Raw genomic sequence first — 11,932 nt, 5'->3', positions numbered from 1 at the left:
AAGAGAAGGGTTAAATTTCAATGTGATCTAGAAAATATTTTATGGACTTCTAGTGGTAGATTCCCGAGATGTGATATGAAACTTACTAGTGAAATCAAAAGTTTGATTGAAAATTTTTGGCATGATAATACAAGAGTATCACCTAATTCAAGAGATGTTCTTAAATTGAGAATTGGGTCAAAAATACGTGATCCACATCCTAAACACCTTTTGGACATGACTCAAACTAAATTGTTTAAACAAATTGTAGATGGTAAGGTATTAAATATTACCATTAGTCAAAGATCTTTTGAAAAGTGTAAACCATGGTATGTAAGGATTAACAAGGAAAGAATCACATGTTGCTGTAAAACTCATATTCAATTTCATTACCATTATGATGTATTTCAATCTATATGTGGTACCATGCATATTAAAGAAATGTTGCAAGAATGTGGTATAAAAATACCACCTCAAACTATAAAAGATTTCATATTAGGTTTGTTTTGTAAGCCACCTAATGATCAATACTTTCTTTTCAATGCATGTCTTTCTAGTACATGTGATATGTGCGGCAATCTTTCTTTGTTAGATGAATGGTTGCATGAAAATGCTTTCACTACTTTTGGACAACAATTAGTTGAGGTAAAAAGATTCGAAACTATTGAATATCCATTGAAGGATGGGAAGTTTGGAAGAAGGTTTGATCTAGTTACAGATAAAGTTAGTTGTCATGCATTTATGGATGAGTTTAAGAGTGTGATCATACCAAAATATGTTAAACACTCTCAATATTCTAGATGGCTTGATGGACAATTTTGCATATGTAAGAATACATTTCCAATTGGTACTATACTTTCAGTTGTTGACTTTGCATAGAACTACATGTGTGCACCGCAAGAAGAGGTACAACCACAATATTACAATTCAGTGCAAGTAACAATTTATGTTCATATAGTTTATAGGCATGCACCTGATAGTACAGAGGAGGATCAAAAAATATTGAGAGAGTACCATTTTTATTTAAGTGATAATAAACTCCATTCATCTGAGTTTGTCCAATATTGTTTCAAGGTCTTTTATGATAATTTAAAAGAGAGACAAATTCAAATGGCACAACATTGGATATGGTCAGATAATTGTACAGGACAATTCAAGAATGCTAGAATGGTCTATTGTTTGAGTAGGACACATAAGAAAACTAGCATCCAACATGTGTGGAGTTTTTTTGAGGCTGGACATGGTCAAGGAGAACATGATGGTGCTAGAGCATGTGTGAAGAGAGCCCTTAGTAAAGAGAAATTAAAATTTGAGGAAAGAGCTAAATTTAAAAATGCACATGAGATTGTTGAATGGTGTAACAAATATTTATACACGGGATCAAGTCAAAACTCTACAATCAAACGTTTCTTCTACCTAGTTGAAGAAAATAATATCCCTTCAAGATATGATTGTGATACAATTAGTGGTTTAGCTAAATGGCATTCATTTAGGAGTTCAGATTCTAATACTTGGACTATATGGATTAGGGAGCTTGCTTGCTTTTGTCAATTTTGTCTTGCAGGTGAATGGGAAGAATGTGAGAATACAGAATGGGTTGAAGATTGGCGACAAAGATCATTAGCACCTACTAACACACATTTTGAAGATGATATAGTAAATGAAGGCCAGAATATTACTTTTGCATCAAAAGACTATGATCGTATTTCAGACCTCATAGAACTTGGTATGCACAATTTAATTAGATTTTTTTGCAATCTCATGCTTCAATTTATATAATTTGCATATGTACACAAGTGATTAAAGTGTTTCTATACTTTATCTTATCTTTTAGGACATGTTTATGCTGTTATTGCACCTAGTGATAATGATGAACAGACTGAGTATTGGCTAGCTAGATGTGTGGAACCTAAGAAAAAATGACATGTCATCAAGTAGACGATGATGGTTTTGAGTATCTAATCGGGTCTATTGTTGTAGCTGGCACCTGGCTACGTAGATACCTAACAAGAAGAAATGGTTTACCAACATTTGAAGACTACCAAACCAAAAAGAAGATTTTACACTATTCTCATTTGGTTGTGGCAAAAAATATCAAATTAGAAAGGTACAAAGGGAGACCTGCCAATAAGGTATTATAGACAATTTCAATGGACGAGCACAAGACAATCATAGATGCATTGCAAAAGAGAGAGGATGTAGATGGTACAATGGGATGACTACATTTAAATCAAACACATGCAAGTTTTTTCATTATTTTATTATTTATATATATATATGTACTTATATAATTTAATTACATGTATTTTTTTGTTGTCAATACCAATTTAGAGAACTTATATACCTCTTATTCAGGTCTCAATTACAATTTATGCAAATTTAAGTGTTAAAGTGGATCGAACATCAACATCTTGTGCAATTTCACATAGTAAGTACATACAAATTACACATATATATTTACATAGTTCAGATACCTTGAATATTAATTTATGTGTTTATTAACATGTGTGTTTTTGTTTTACATTTTTATTTTATAGGACCTCATTTGAAGAGATGCGTTCAACCAATTTTATGTTTCAAATGAGTTCAGTGAACTATAAATATATCATTGACATTGTCTTACATATATTGTGAAATATGTTGTATAAACTAATTCAAAAATGAGAGTTTACTTCTATTTGAAAGTTAAAGGTATGTGCACTTGATAAATTATTATAAATTAATTGTCAATTTAAGTAATGACCTCCTATTTTGTTCTATTACTTTTACATTCAAGCATGTTTAAATTAATGTTTGTTTGAAGTTTCAAATTACTATTGATTGTAATATTAAAATACTTGCACATGATAATTTAAAGATCATTACTCATTGTATTCATTGTATTGATTATATCTTTCATTACCAAACAACACATTAAGATCACTTACATGATGTACATTGTTAGGTACGTTATCCATACATGTGTGTCTTAAGGGGACATGGGAGTCCTAATAAGTCATTATGTCTGTTATACGTTATGATAGGTATTCATATGTTTACTACCACATAATAGGTCTTATTAGGTGATAATGAGTCTTACATTACCAAACAACACATTAAGATCACTTATGATACATTGTTAGGTATGTTATCAATACATTTTTTAATCGAGTAGGTCAATTTTATTTGTATGAATTATCTCAATGCATAAATTTGATGTGATATTTATCCAATAATGCTCTATAGATAGTTAAAATTATTGTTCATCTTGCATATATACTTACAAAATGTGTCATATGTTCATGAATAAAATATGTCAAAATAAAGAAAATGGTTTGAATATACTTAAAACATGGTGAAACATAGTAATATATGTACTACATACACAAGCATGATAAGAAATTGTAAAAATATAGTACATGGTCTAACATACAGTTTTAACTATCCTAACACAAAGTGTATATACATCATAAATTATATATATATATATATATATATACATCATAAAAACACAATCTATAGGTGCCAACAAGACCTAATCTATCTGATCAAATGTCCTCTTTGCTCCATGTGAAGAGGACTCAGATGGATCACCATGTGTAATATGAGTCGTCTCGTCATATTGGATACCCTGTGAGGTAGATGTATCACCCTATGTAACAGGAGGCGCGTCTCATCATGTACTTGCTTAATTGAAATGGGTCTCAAAATCTAGCTTGCAAATAAATTAAATATTCACTACATAATAAAATAAATTATACCACATTAGATGGGTGTCCCTCAGGAACGGGAGGAGGCACACTGTCAAACTACCAAATGCAGCAGTGGTGAGGTCTTGTAATTTACAATACATACATTTTTTTAATTTGATTTTAGAGCATAATGAACTATACATTATGTACATAAATCACAATACTGACCTTGAATGACAATGTAGGTACCTCCATCTAGCTAAGTCCTGTGCTCTCAGCAACACTCGTGGTGACGTACTCCTAAAATTATGGATACATAAACGTTTGGTCAAAATTAAATATACATGAATATAATTACAAAGTACATAATTTGTACACTTCATTTTTTATACACTATAAATTAAACATGTATATATAATGTATATATCATAACTGAGTGGTAGCCAATGTCACAGATGTGTCTACAGGTATGCTAGCACGATAATCATAAGATGGAGTCGAAAATAGACTATGCCGAGGCCTATATGGATGAGTATGATATCCATGCTCCTGTTCATAAAATCAAAACACATAAAATATATATACATGTGAGTCAAAATTGTTCAGTTTATAAGTTAATAATAATGTACATACATAAAAATAATAAAAATTATTTGTCTTCAGTCAAAAGTTCATACCGCATGTATTTGAGGTTGTGTCTCAGTGGTAACTAGAGTAGGACTTGTACTAACATCACTATGTGTAGATGTAGACAATCCCTACAAAATCAAATAAAAAGAACATATGAGCACATGTTATTAAATTTGAATTTGAATGTACATTTTTACAGTGTAATTCAAAGTGCATACCATATAAGGGACGCCAACATCTGTAGGTCTCAGAAAAAGACTATACTGCCTCCTAGGAGGAATAGTGTCATCCATCCTTTGTTATTTGAAAAGTACAAATTAATATAGTTAATACAATTACACATATATTTAGAAAGTAAATAGTTATGTGCACTTTATATTTATATTGAAATTAAAATTTTACCTGCTGCTCTTGACTCTCTCTAGTTCTCCCTGTTGCATGAGGTCAACAAATGATGACACATCTATCTCATCACTACCATCACCACGGGCAGTGTATACATCATCATCAAAATCTGCACCCTCAGCATAATGACCATCATGTGCTGCACCAAGATCACTCTGGGGGCATGTGCATATGCCTCCACAGCTAGTACAAACATGTCCAAGTGGAGGAGCATGTACCGCCTGCATCCACTGCTATACTAAATTGCTTGAAAGGGCACTCAAATGGGTAAAAGAAGATGAAATTGCATGATGATGGTGAGGAACAGGCACAACAAGCACAGGAAGAGGTACAAGGGGCTCAGCTTGCCTACAGTTTCTAGTTCTGTCACTCAGCTTTGCCCCAGGCCTATCTTGAGGCATCCCTCTACCAACCCCCTGAAATGCTTTCATATCAAAATAGTTGGGTTTCAAATCCAACTCAAACTCAGCCCATAAATTCCTAAGGAAGTACATGGGCACCTCATGATTAGCGTGTGGTGGATGCTCAAATACCATCCACCACGCTCCCAAAAATGTGCTACTATGCGCGGATGTGTACACCACCTAATGGAAATGTGAGGCTTCTTCTCACTAATTGGTTCACCCATCTTAGGGTTTACAAAATAATGTTGAAAATTTCCTTTACCTATATGTAGGTTATAAACCTCTCTATATGATAAGCCATTAGAGTAGAAGGCACGCATGCTTTCCCTCCATGATCTAAATGAATCAATGTCTAAATCAAAATGATGAATGCAGTCAACCACGCCTTGCATGCTATCTGCAAGATGTAGTAGGTGAGGGGGGGTGCCTCTCATGTCAAATAGCCTCTATATCACTGATGAGGTCATTGAGGTTACGCCTCATGGTCTCGCGGAGCTCATCTGTGGTTGGTGGTGGAGGTGTGGGTGGGGGTGGAGGTGGAGGTGGAGATGGAGGTGGCAGAGGTGGGGGTATGGGAGGGGGAGGGGGTGGCAGTGGGTCCATCAAATATAATCTGCATATATATTTAAACAACATAAAACATAAAATACATCACAACATAATACATGTATGACAAAATTACTATTTAATAAAATTTAAATCTAAACTTTATCAACTAGATCTATATAAGTGCGCATATCTTTATTAAAATTATATCAATTAAATTATAAATAAAGTTAAACACTTAAGTCAAATTAAACATTAAATACTAAATTTTTAAGTATGAACTCATTATGGATTATACATGTTCATGTCTTAGGACGAAACAAAGTTAAGATTATGACAAGGTTATGGTTTACAATTTTGTTATGTTAACAGCTTTCATGATGGCTAAGCTTAAGATTATTATAATGATTGTGATCCTTTAATGTTAGGGAACCTACCTAGGATTATGGTTTTAGTTACAATTATATTTACCTATATCAGATACTTATTATGGTCCTAAGACGAGAGTTAAGGTTACAATTATCTAATGAAAGCTTAGAGATAGAATTATGAATTGATTAAAAACTATTTATGATTGTAGTTTGAATCCTAACTATTATCCGCTTTTTAACATAAGTAGTTTTCTATCAACAATGACACATCCAACATGAAAAAACATTAAATACCAAGGACAAAGGCAAAGACAATTATGCTATATATAGAAAGGATAGAACAAACTTCACAATTCTTCAAAGAATCTAAAATCTATCACATGACATTATTGTTGTAATGTAGGCCATATGAAATTCTACAAAAAGTAGCTGGCTGATAAAAAATTGTAAAACAGCTCCCACCATGGAAGACTATTTTGATTTTATTGATCATTGCAAGAAGACCAAAGTACAAATTTCTCAATTGGATTACCTAAAAGCCAACCCTCATTAATTAGAAAGGTTGATCCAATGTGTTGGCAAAGAGAAACGTTCACCTAAAATCACTATCAACCATGAATCAGGAGTTTCTCTAGAAGCGGAAGATAATTTGGAAGGGCCCATGACTGAGAAAGAATCTTTTGTTGCGGCGTCTTTGTCAGACAAACCTAAGCCTTTCTATGTTTCTCTTTATATAGCTGGATGCAAGTTAAGTAATTGTATCATTGATTCTGGTGCATCTGATAATGTCATGCCTTCAAAGGTAGCACACACCTTGGGTCTCTCTCTGAATAAACCTTCTGGAAAAGTGTATTCTATGGAGGCAAAACAAGTCCCGCTAGTTGGCCAGTTGAAAGATGCTCAAGTAGCACTTGTGGCACATCCTGAGAAGAAGTTAAAACTGAACATCCTGGTTGCTGATATTCCTGCCAGTTATGGGATGCTTTTGAGCAGAATTTTTTGCAAAGATCTTGGTGGTGAAATCAAAATGGACATGTCTCATGCTCTTATCCCTATTGGAAATAAGAAGGTTAATCTTGATCCTGAACCCAAAGCTAAATATACAGTGTTGAAATCAGATGATCCCAGAGCTGAAATATTATATGTTGATACTAGGCATGGAACGTACATGATGATGTCTAATGAAGGAGATGTAACTGAACCTCTCATGCTTGATATAACCAATGAATTATGGTCAATGGAGTTTGACAAAATTTCTTCTTCTTCCGGTTCAGGTGCTGGGATAGTGTTGATATCACCACAAGGAGAGAAATCTCCAAAGGCTTACAAGTTGGCTTTTGAGACCACCAATAATACCATAGAATATGAAGCTCTCCTACTTGGTCTCGAGTATGCAAGAGAAAAAGGAATCAAACAACTCAAGGTATCAGGAGATGCAGAATTAGTTGTCAACCAGGTACGTAGGCAATATCAAGCAAAGAATCTGAAATTGAAGGCATATAGGAATAGAGTGTGGGATGAGATCGAGCATTTCGATGCTTTTTCCTTATTTTCCATTCCTCGTGAACAAAATTCTAAGGCAGATTTTCTTGTAGTCTCTGCGTCTCTACTTATCCCTCATCCTGAGTTCAACAGAGATGTTTATACAGTAGAGATGATTCATAGACCCAGTGTGCCTGATAATGATCAACACTGGCAAGTTTTTGATGATGATGGGCAAATAATTTCATTTCTCAAAGGGAGGCCTCCATTTTCAGACCTAAAATTTTAAGGATCATGCAATCATAATGGAAAACAAGAAGAAAATCCTGAGGTTATTCAATTGGAAGGTAACGTCATCTCGAGAGGATTAGTCACCCTAGAGGGTATTTTTAATAAAGAAGACAAAAGGAAAGAGAAAGTAGAGGACACTAAACCTTCTAATTGTTTGGGTTATGAGAAAGTAATTATTGGTTCTCAGGAAAATCCAAGGATGGTTCTAATAGGGAAAGATTTGACATCTCAAGAGAGAGAAGAGTTTACAAGGTTATTGAATGCTTATCAAGACATTTTCGCTTGGGGTTATGAAGATCTAAAGGAATTCATGGATGGGAAATTTAAACATCAGATTCCCTTGAAACCTAGTTCAACTCCCTTTCGGCAAAAGCAAAGACAATTCAATCCGAAGGTGGCAAACGCTATTTTCAATGAGGTTGATAAGATGCTTAAAGCAAAGATTATCTATCCCATTCACCACTCAACATGGGTAGCTAATATTGTTCCTGTTAGGAAGAAGAATGGTGAGATAAGAATATGTGTTGACTTCCACAATTTGAATCAGGCGTCACTCAAGGATAATTATGGACTCCCTGTCATGGATCATATTTTGCAGTTGGTATATGGCTCTGAACTCATGTCAATGTTAGATGGCTTCTCCGGTTATAACTAGATCAGTGTTGCAACTGAAGATCAACATAAAACCACTTTTACCACTCCATGGGGTACGTTTGCCTACAATCGTATGCCTTTTGGTTTGATAAATGTTGGGGCCACCTTCCAAAGGGCATGGATCGTTCATTCGAGGATTTCAAGAATAAGATCATTGTTATGTATCTTGATGATCTTACAGAGAAGAGATCATGTGCATCATCTAGAAGCAATATTACATCGATGTCAAACTCAAGGCATCTCACTGAATCCTAAGAAGTCTATATTTGGGGTGACAGAAGGCAAACTACTGGGGCATATTGTCTCCAAAGAGGGGATTCAGATAGATCCTGAGCAGGTGAAAGCTATCCAACAGTTGTCACTTAACATGAGTAAACCAGGAATTAGGTCTTTCTTTGGGCAGATAAACTTTATAAGGAGGTTCATACAAGACTTCTCTGAGATAACAAAGTCAATTATGGATATGATGAAAGGGAATACTAATTTTAAGTGGACAAAAGAAGGTAAGGTTTCTTTTGAACAAATCAAGATTGAAATTGCTCATGCGCCTACCTTTTCTTATCCAGATTTTTCTAAGGATTTTCATTTGTATTGTTATGCCTCTGAAAACACTTTATCTGCTATACTTACCCAACCTGACAAAGACAATACCGAGGCCCCAATAGCATTCATGAGTATCCCTCTTAAGAAACATGAATTGAAATAATCCTTGATCGAGAAAAATGCTTATGCTCTAGTTAGAGCAGTGAAACAATTCAGGTTTTACATCCTAAACTCTCACTCTAAGGTGTTTGTCCCTGACTCAGCAGTGAAGACTATTCTGACACAACAAGAAATTGGAGTGAACAAAAGGGCCTCCTGGATAGCTAAAGTACAAGAATATGATCTCGATATAAAACCTACAAAGCTTGTCAGGGGAAAAGGTTTGTGTAAGGCAATTGCGGAAGGATCTTCTAAAGAAGGGATGAAGGAAGAAATGCCTCTAGTTTTATTCATTAGTAATGTTGATGACTGCTTTTCAAATATTGCCTATTTTCTGACATATGGGGAATGTCCTACTCATTTATCACCTAAAGAGAAGAGAACCTCAAAATTGAAATCCACAAAATACATTCTTTGGAATGACGCCTTATACAAGAAAGGGATAGATGGTACTTTTCTGAGATGTGTTGATTCTGAACAAAGAAAGGATTTGCTTCAGTTATTTCATAATGAAGCATGTGGAGGTCATTACTCCGCATCAGTAACAGCTTACAAAATTCTGAGAAATTGTTTTTACTGGCCCAGGATATTCAAAGATGCAGAAGAATGGGTGAAGAAGTGCAATTCTTGTCAGTACTTCAAAGGAAAAGTTCAATTGGTTGCACTGCCCTTGAAACCAGTGGTGATCGAAGAACCCTTTCAACAATGGGGTTTGGATTTCATAGGTCCTATTCATCCTTCATCCTCTGCTGGACACACTCATATTTTGATGGCAACTGACTATTTTAACAAGTGGGTGGAAGCGACCCCAGTAAAACAAACAACTTCAGAAGTGGTGTGCAATTTTATCAAACAAAACATTCTGGTTAGGTTTGCTGTGCCGAATAAAATTATTACTGACAATGCTACCAACTTCTCTTCTCAAGAGATATCATCATTTTGCTATCAATACGGGATTATTCTCTCTCATTCCTATGATTATTTTGCACAAGGAAATGGTCAGGCGGAATCAAGCAATAAAAATATTATGACCATCGTGCAAAAATTGATAGATGTTAATCAAAGATCCTGGCACAAGCACCTGTACGATGCATTGTGGGCAGATCATACTACTAAAAAGAGAGCAATAGGATTTTCTCCCTTCGAGATCCTATATGGAACTGAGCCAGCTCTTCCTCTCCCCTTAGAGCTATCCACCTTGAAATTACAGAGTGCCATTGAGAATCTTGAATTCAAAGGTGCTCTTGAGAAACGAATGTTGTAATTGACAAAGTTGGAAGAAGAAAGAGAGATGGTTGTTGATAGAATTCAGGAACATCAATCTTGTGTCAAGAAGTTATTTCATAAAAAGGCTAAGCAGAGGATGTTTCGAGAAGGTGATCTTGTCTTGCTTTGGGATAAGCGCAGAGAGCCAAAAGGATTACATGGAAAATTTGACTCCTTATGGAGAGGCCCTTTCGAGATCAAAGAGGTATGCGGAAAGAACTCTTTTATTTTGTCATACCTGAGCGGTACCCCGTTGCCCTTACCTTATAATGGGCAACACCTAAAACATTATCATCAGTAGAAGTTGTCCGTACACCTTTTTGTATATAGGTCGTCCCGTTTTTGGTGTGCTCTTGTTAGTTGGTGTTGTTTTAGCCTTTCTTTCTGTTGTCCTGTTTTTGGTTTTTGTTCCCTCTTTTGTAAATTGGTCCCTCAAATGACTCTATTTCACAGCCCAATGAATAAGGCACTACTTTATTCATTTTGGATTCGAGCTTTGTCCCTTGTCAGTCCTTGTCCCCAGTTAGAGCCAGTTGTTGCCCGACTATAGAATTTGTTCTAACTCTATAAGTCATGGTTCGTATTTAAAAATTGCCTGGTTTTAAGCCTTAAATTGATCATTCTATCTGTGAAATCTGCAAATCTTTAAGTCTCCATGTCCCCGGCTTGTTAGTAGTTCCATACAGCACTTGAGATCATTGAAATCCAGCTTCTGAGCCTCAAGATATATAAGGTTAATGATTGCCGCCAAAAACACGTATTTCTTAACCTTTAACTTCTTAAAAGTTAATGTTAACCATCAAAAACGTGTTTTTCTTAACCTCCAAATGAAAAGTTAATGTTAACCATCAAAAACGCGATTTTCTTAACCTCCCCTATAGGTTAATGATAGCATTCGAAGACACGTTTTTCCTAACCTAAACTCTCAAAAGGTTAATGAGAGCTACCAAGAATACATTTTCATTAACCTCTATAAGGTAGTTATTAACCTGGTAAGGTGATACATGCAACATTGCTAATAATGCAGTAGCTAGATAGAAGATGAAGAAAAGCTTCTTTACACCCAAGGAGATGCAGAGCATGGAGGAGATTAAGGAAGGGCCTTGATTGAGCGAGGTGCTTCAACAATCCAGTGTGGTTTTTGATATGTCGGATACGATATTTTTGGACAAAATGATGCAATGAGAATAAAACATGAAGAATTGATTGATGGGAAGTATTGATAAAGCACGCCAAATATTTGATGAAATGCTTGAACGGGATGTTGTCTCATGGAATGCTCTAATTGTAGGCTACACTCGGGGTGGAAGAATGGGTGAAGTGTAGAAAGTGTTCGGAAAGAGGCCAGAAAAGAAATTTATCTATGAATTTCTACTCAATAAATGCCTTGTTGAGGAGCAAAACTTCATATTCTAAAAGACCATGCTTGATAGAATGTTCTAGTTCCCAGCCCATAGCACATTAAAAATCAGTAAAGGGAAAGTTGGAACGCGTGCTTGTTATCACCTCATCGCGTGAAAGAAGTGCGAGA

The sequence above is a fragment of the Cupressus sempervirens genome, chromosome 3, assembly GCF_028749045.1.
Source record: "Cupressus sempervirens isolate cs-2001-9-10 chromosome 3, ASM2874904v1, whole genome shotgun sequence".
Taxonomy (NCBI): domain Eukaryota; kingdom Viridiplantae; phylum Streptophyta; class Pinopsida; order Cupressales; family Cupressaceae; genus Cupressus; species Cupressus sempervirens.
This window is presented reverse-complemented; position numbering follows the sequence as displayed.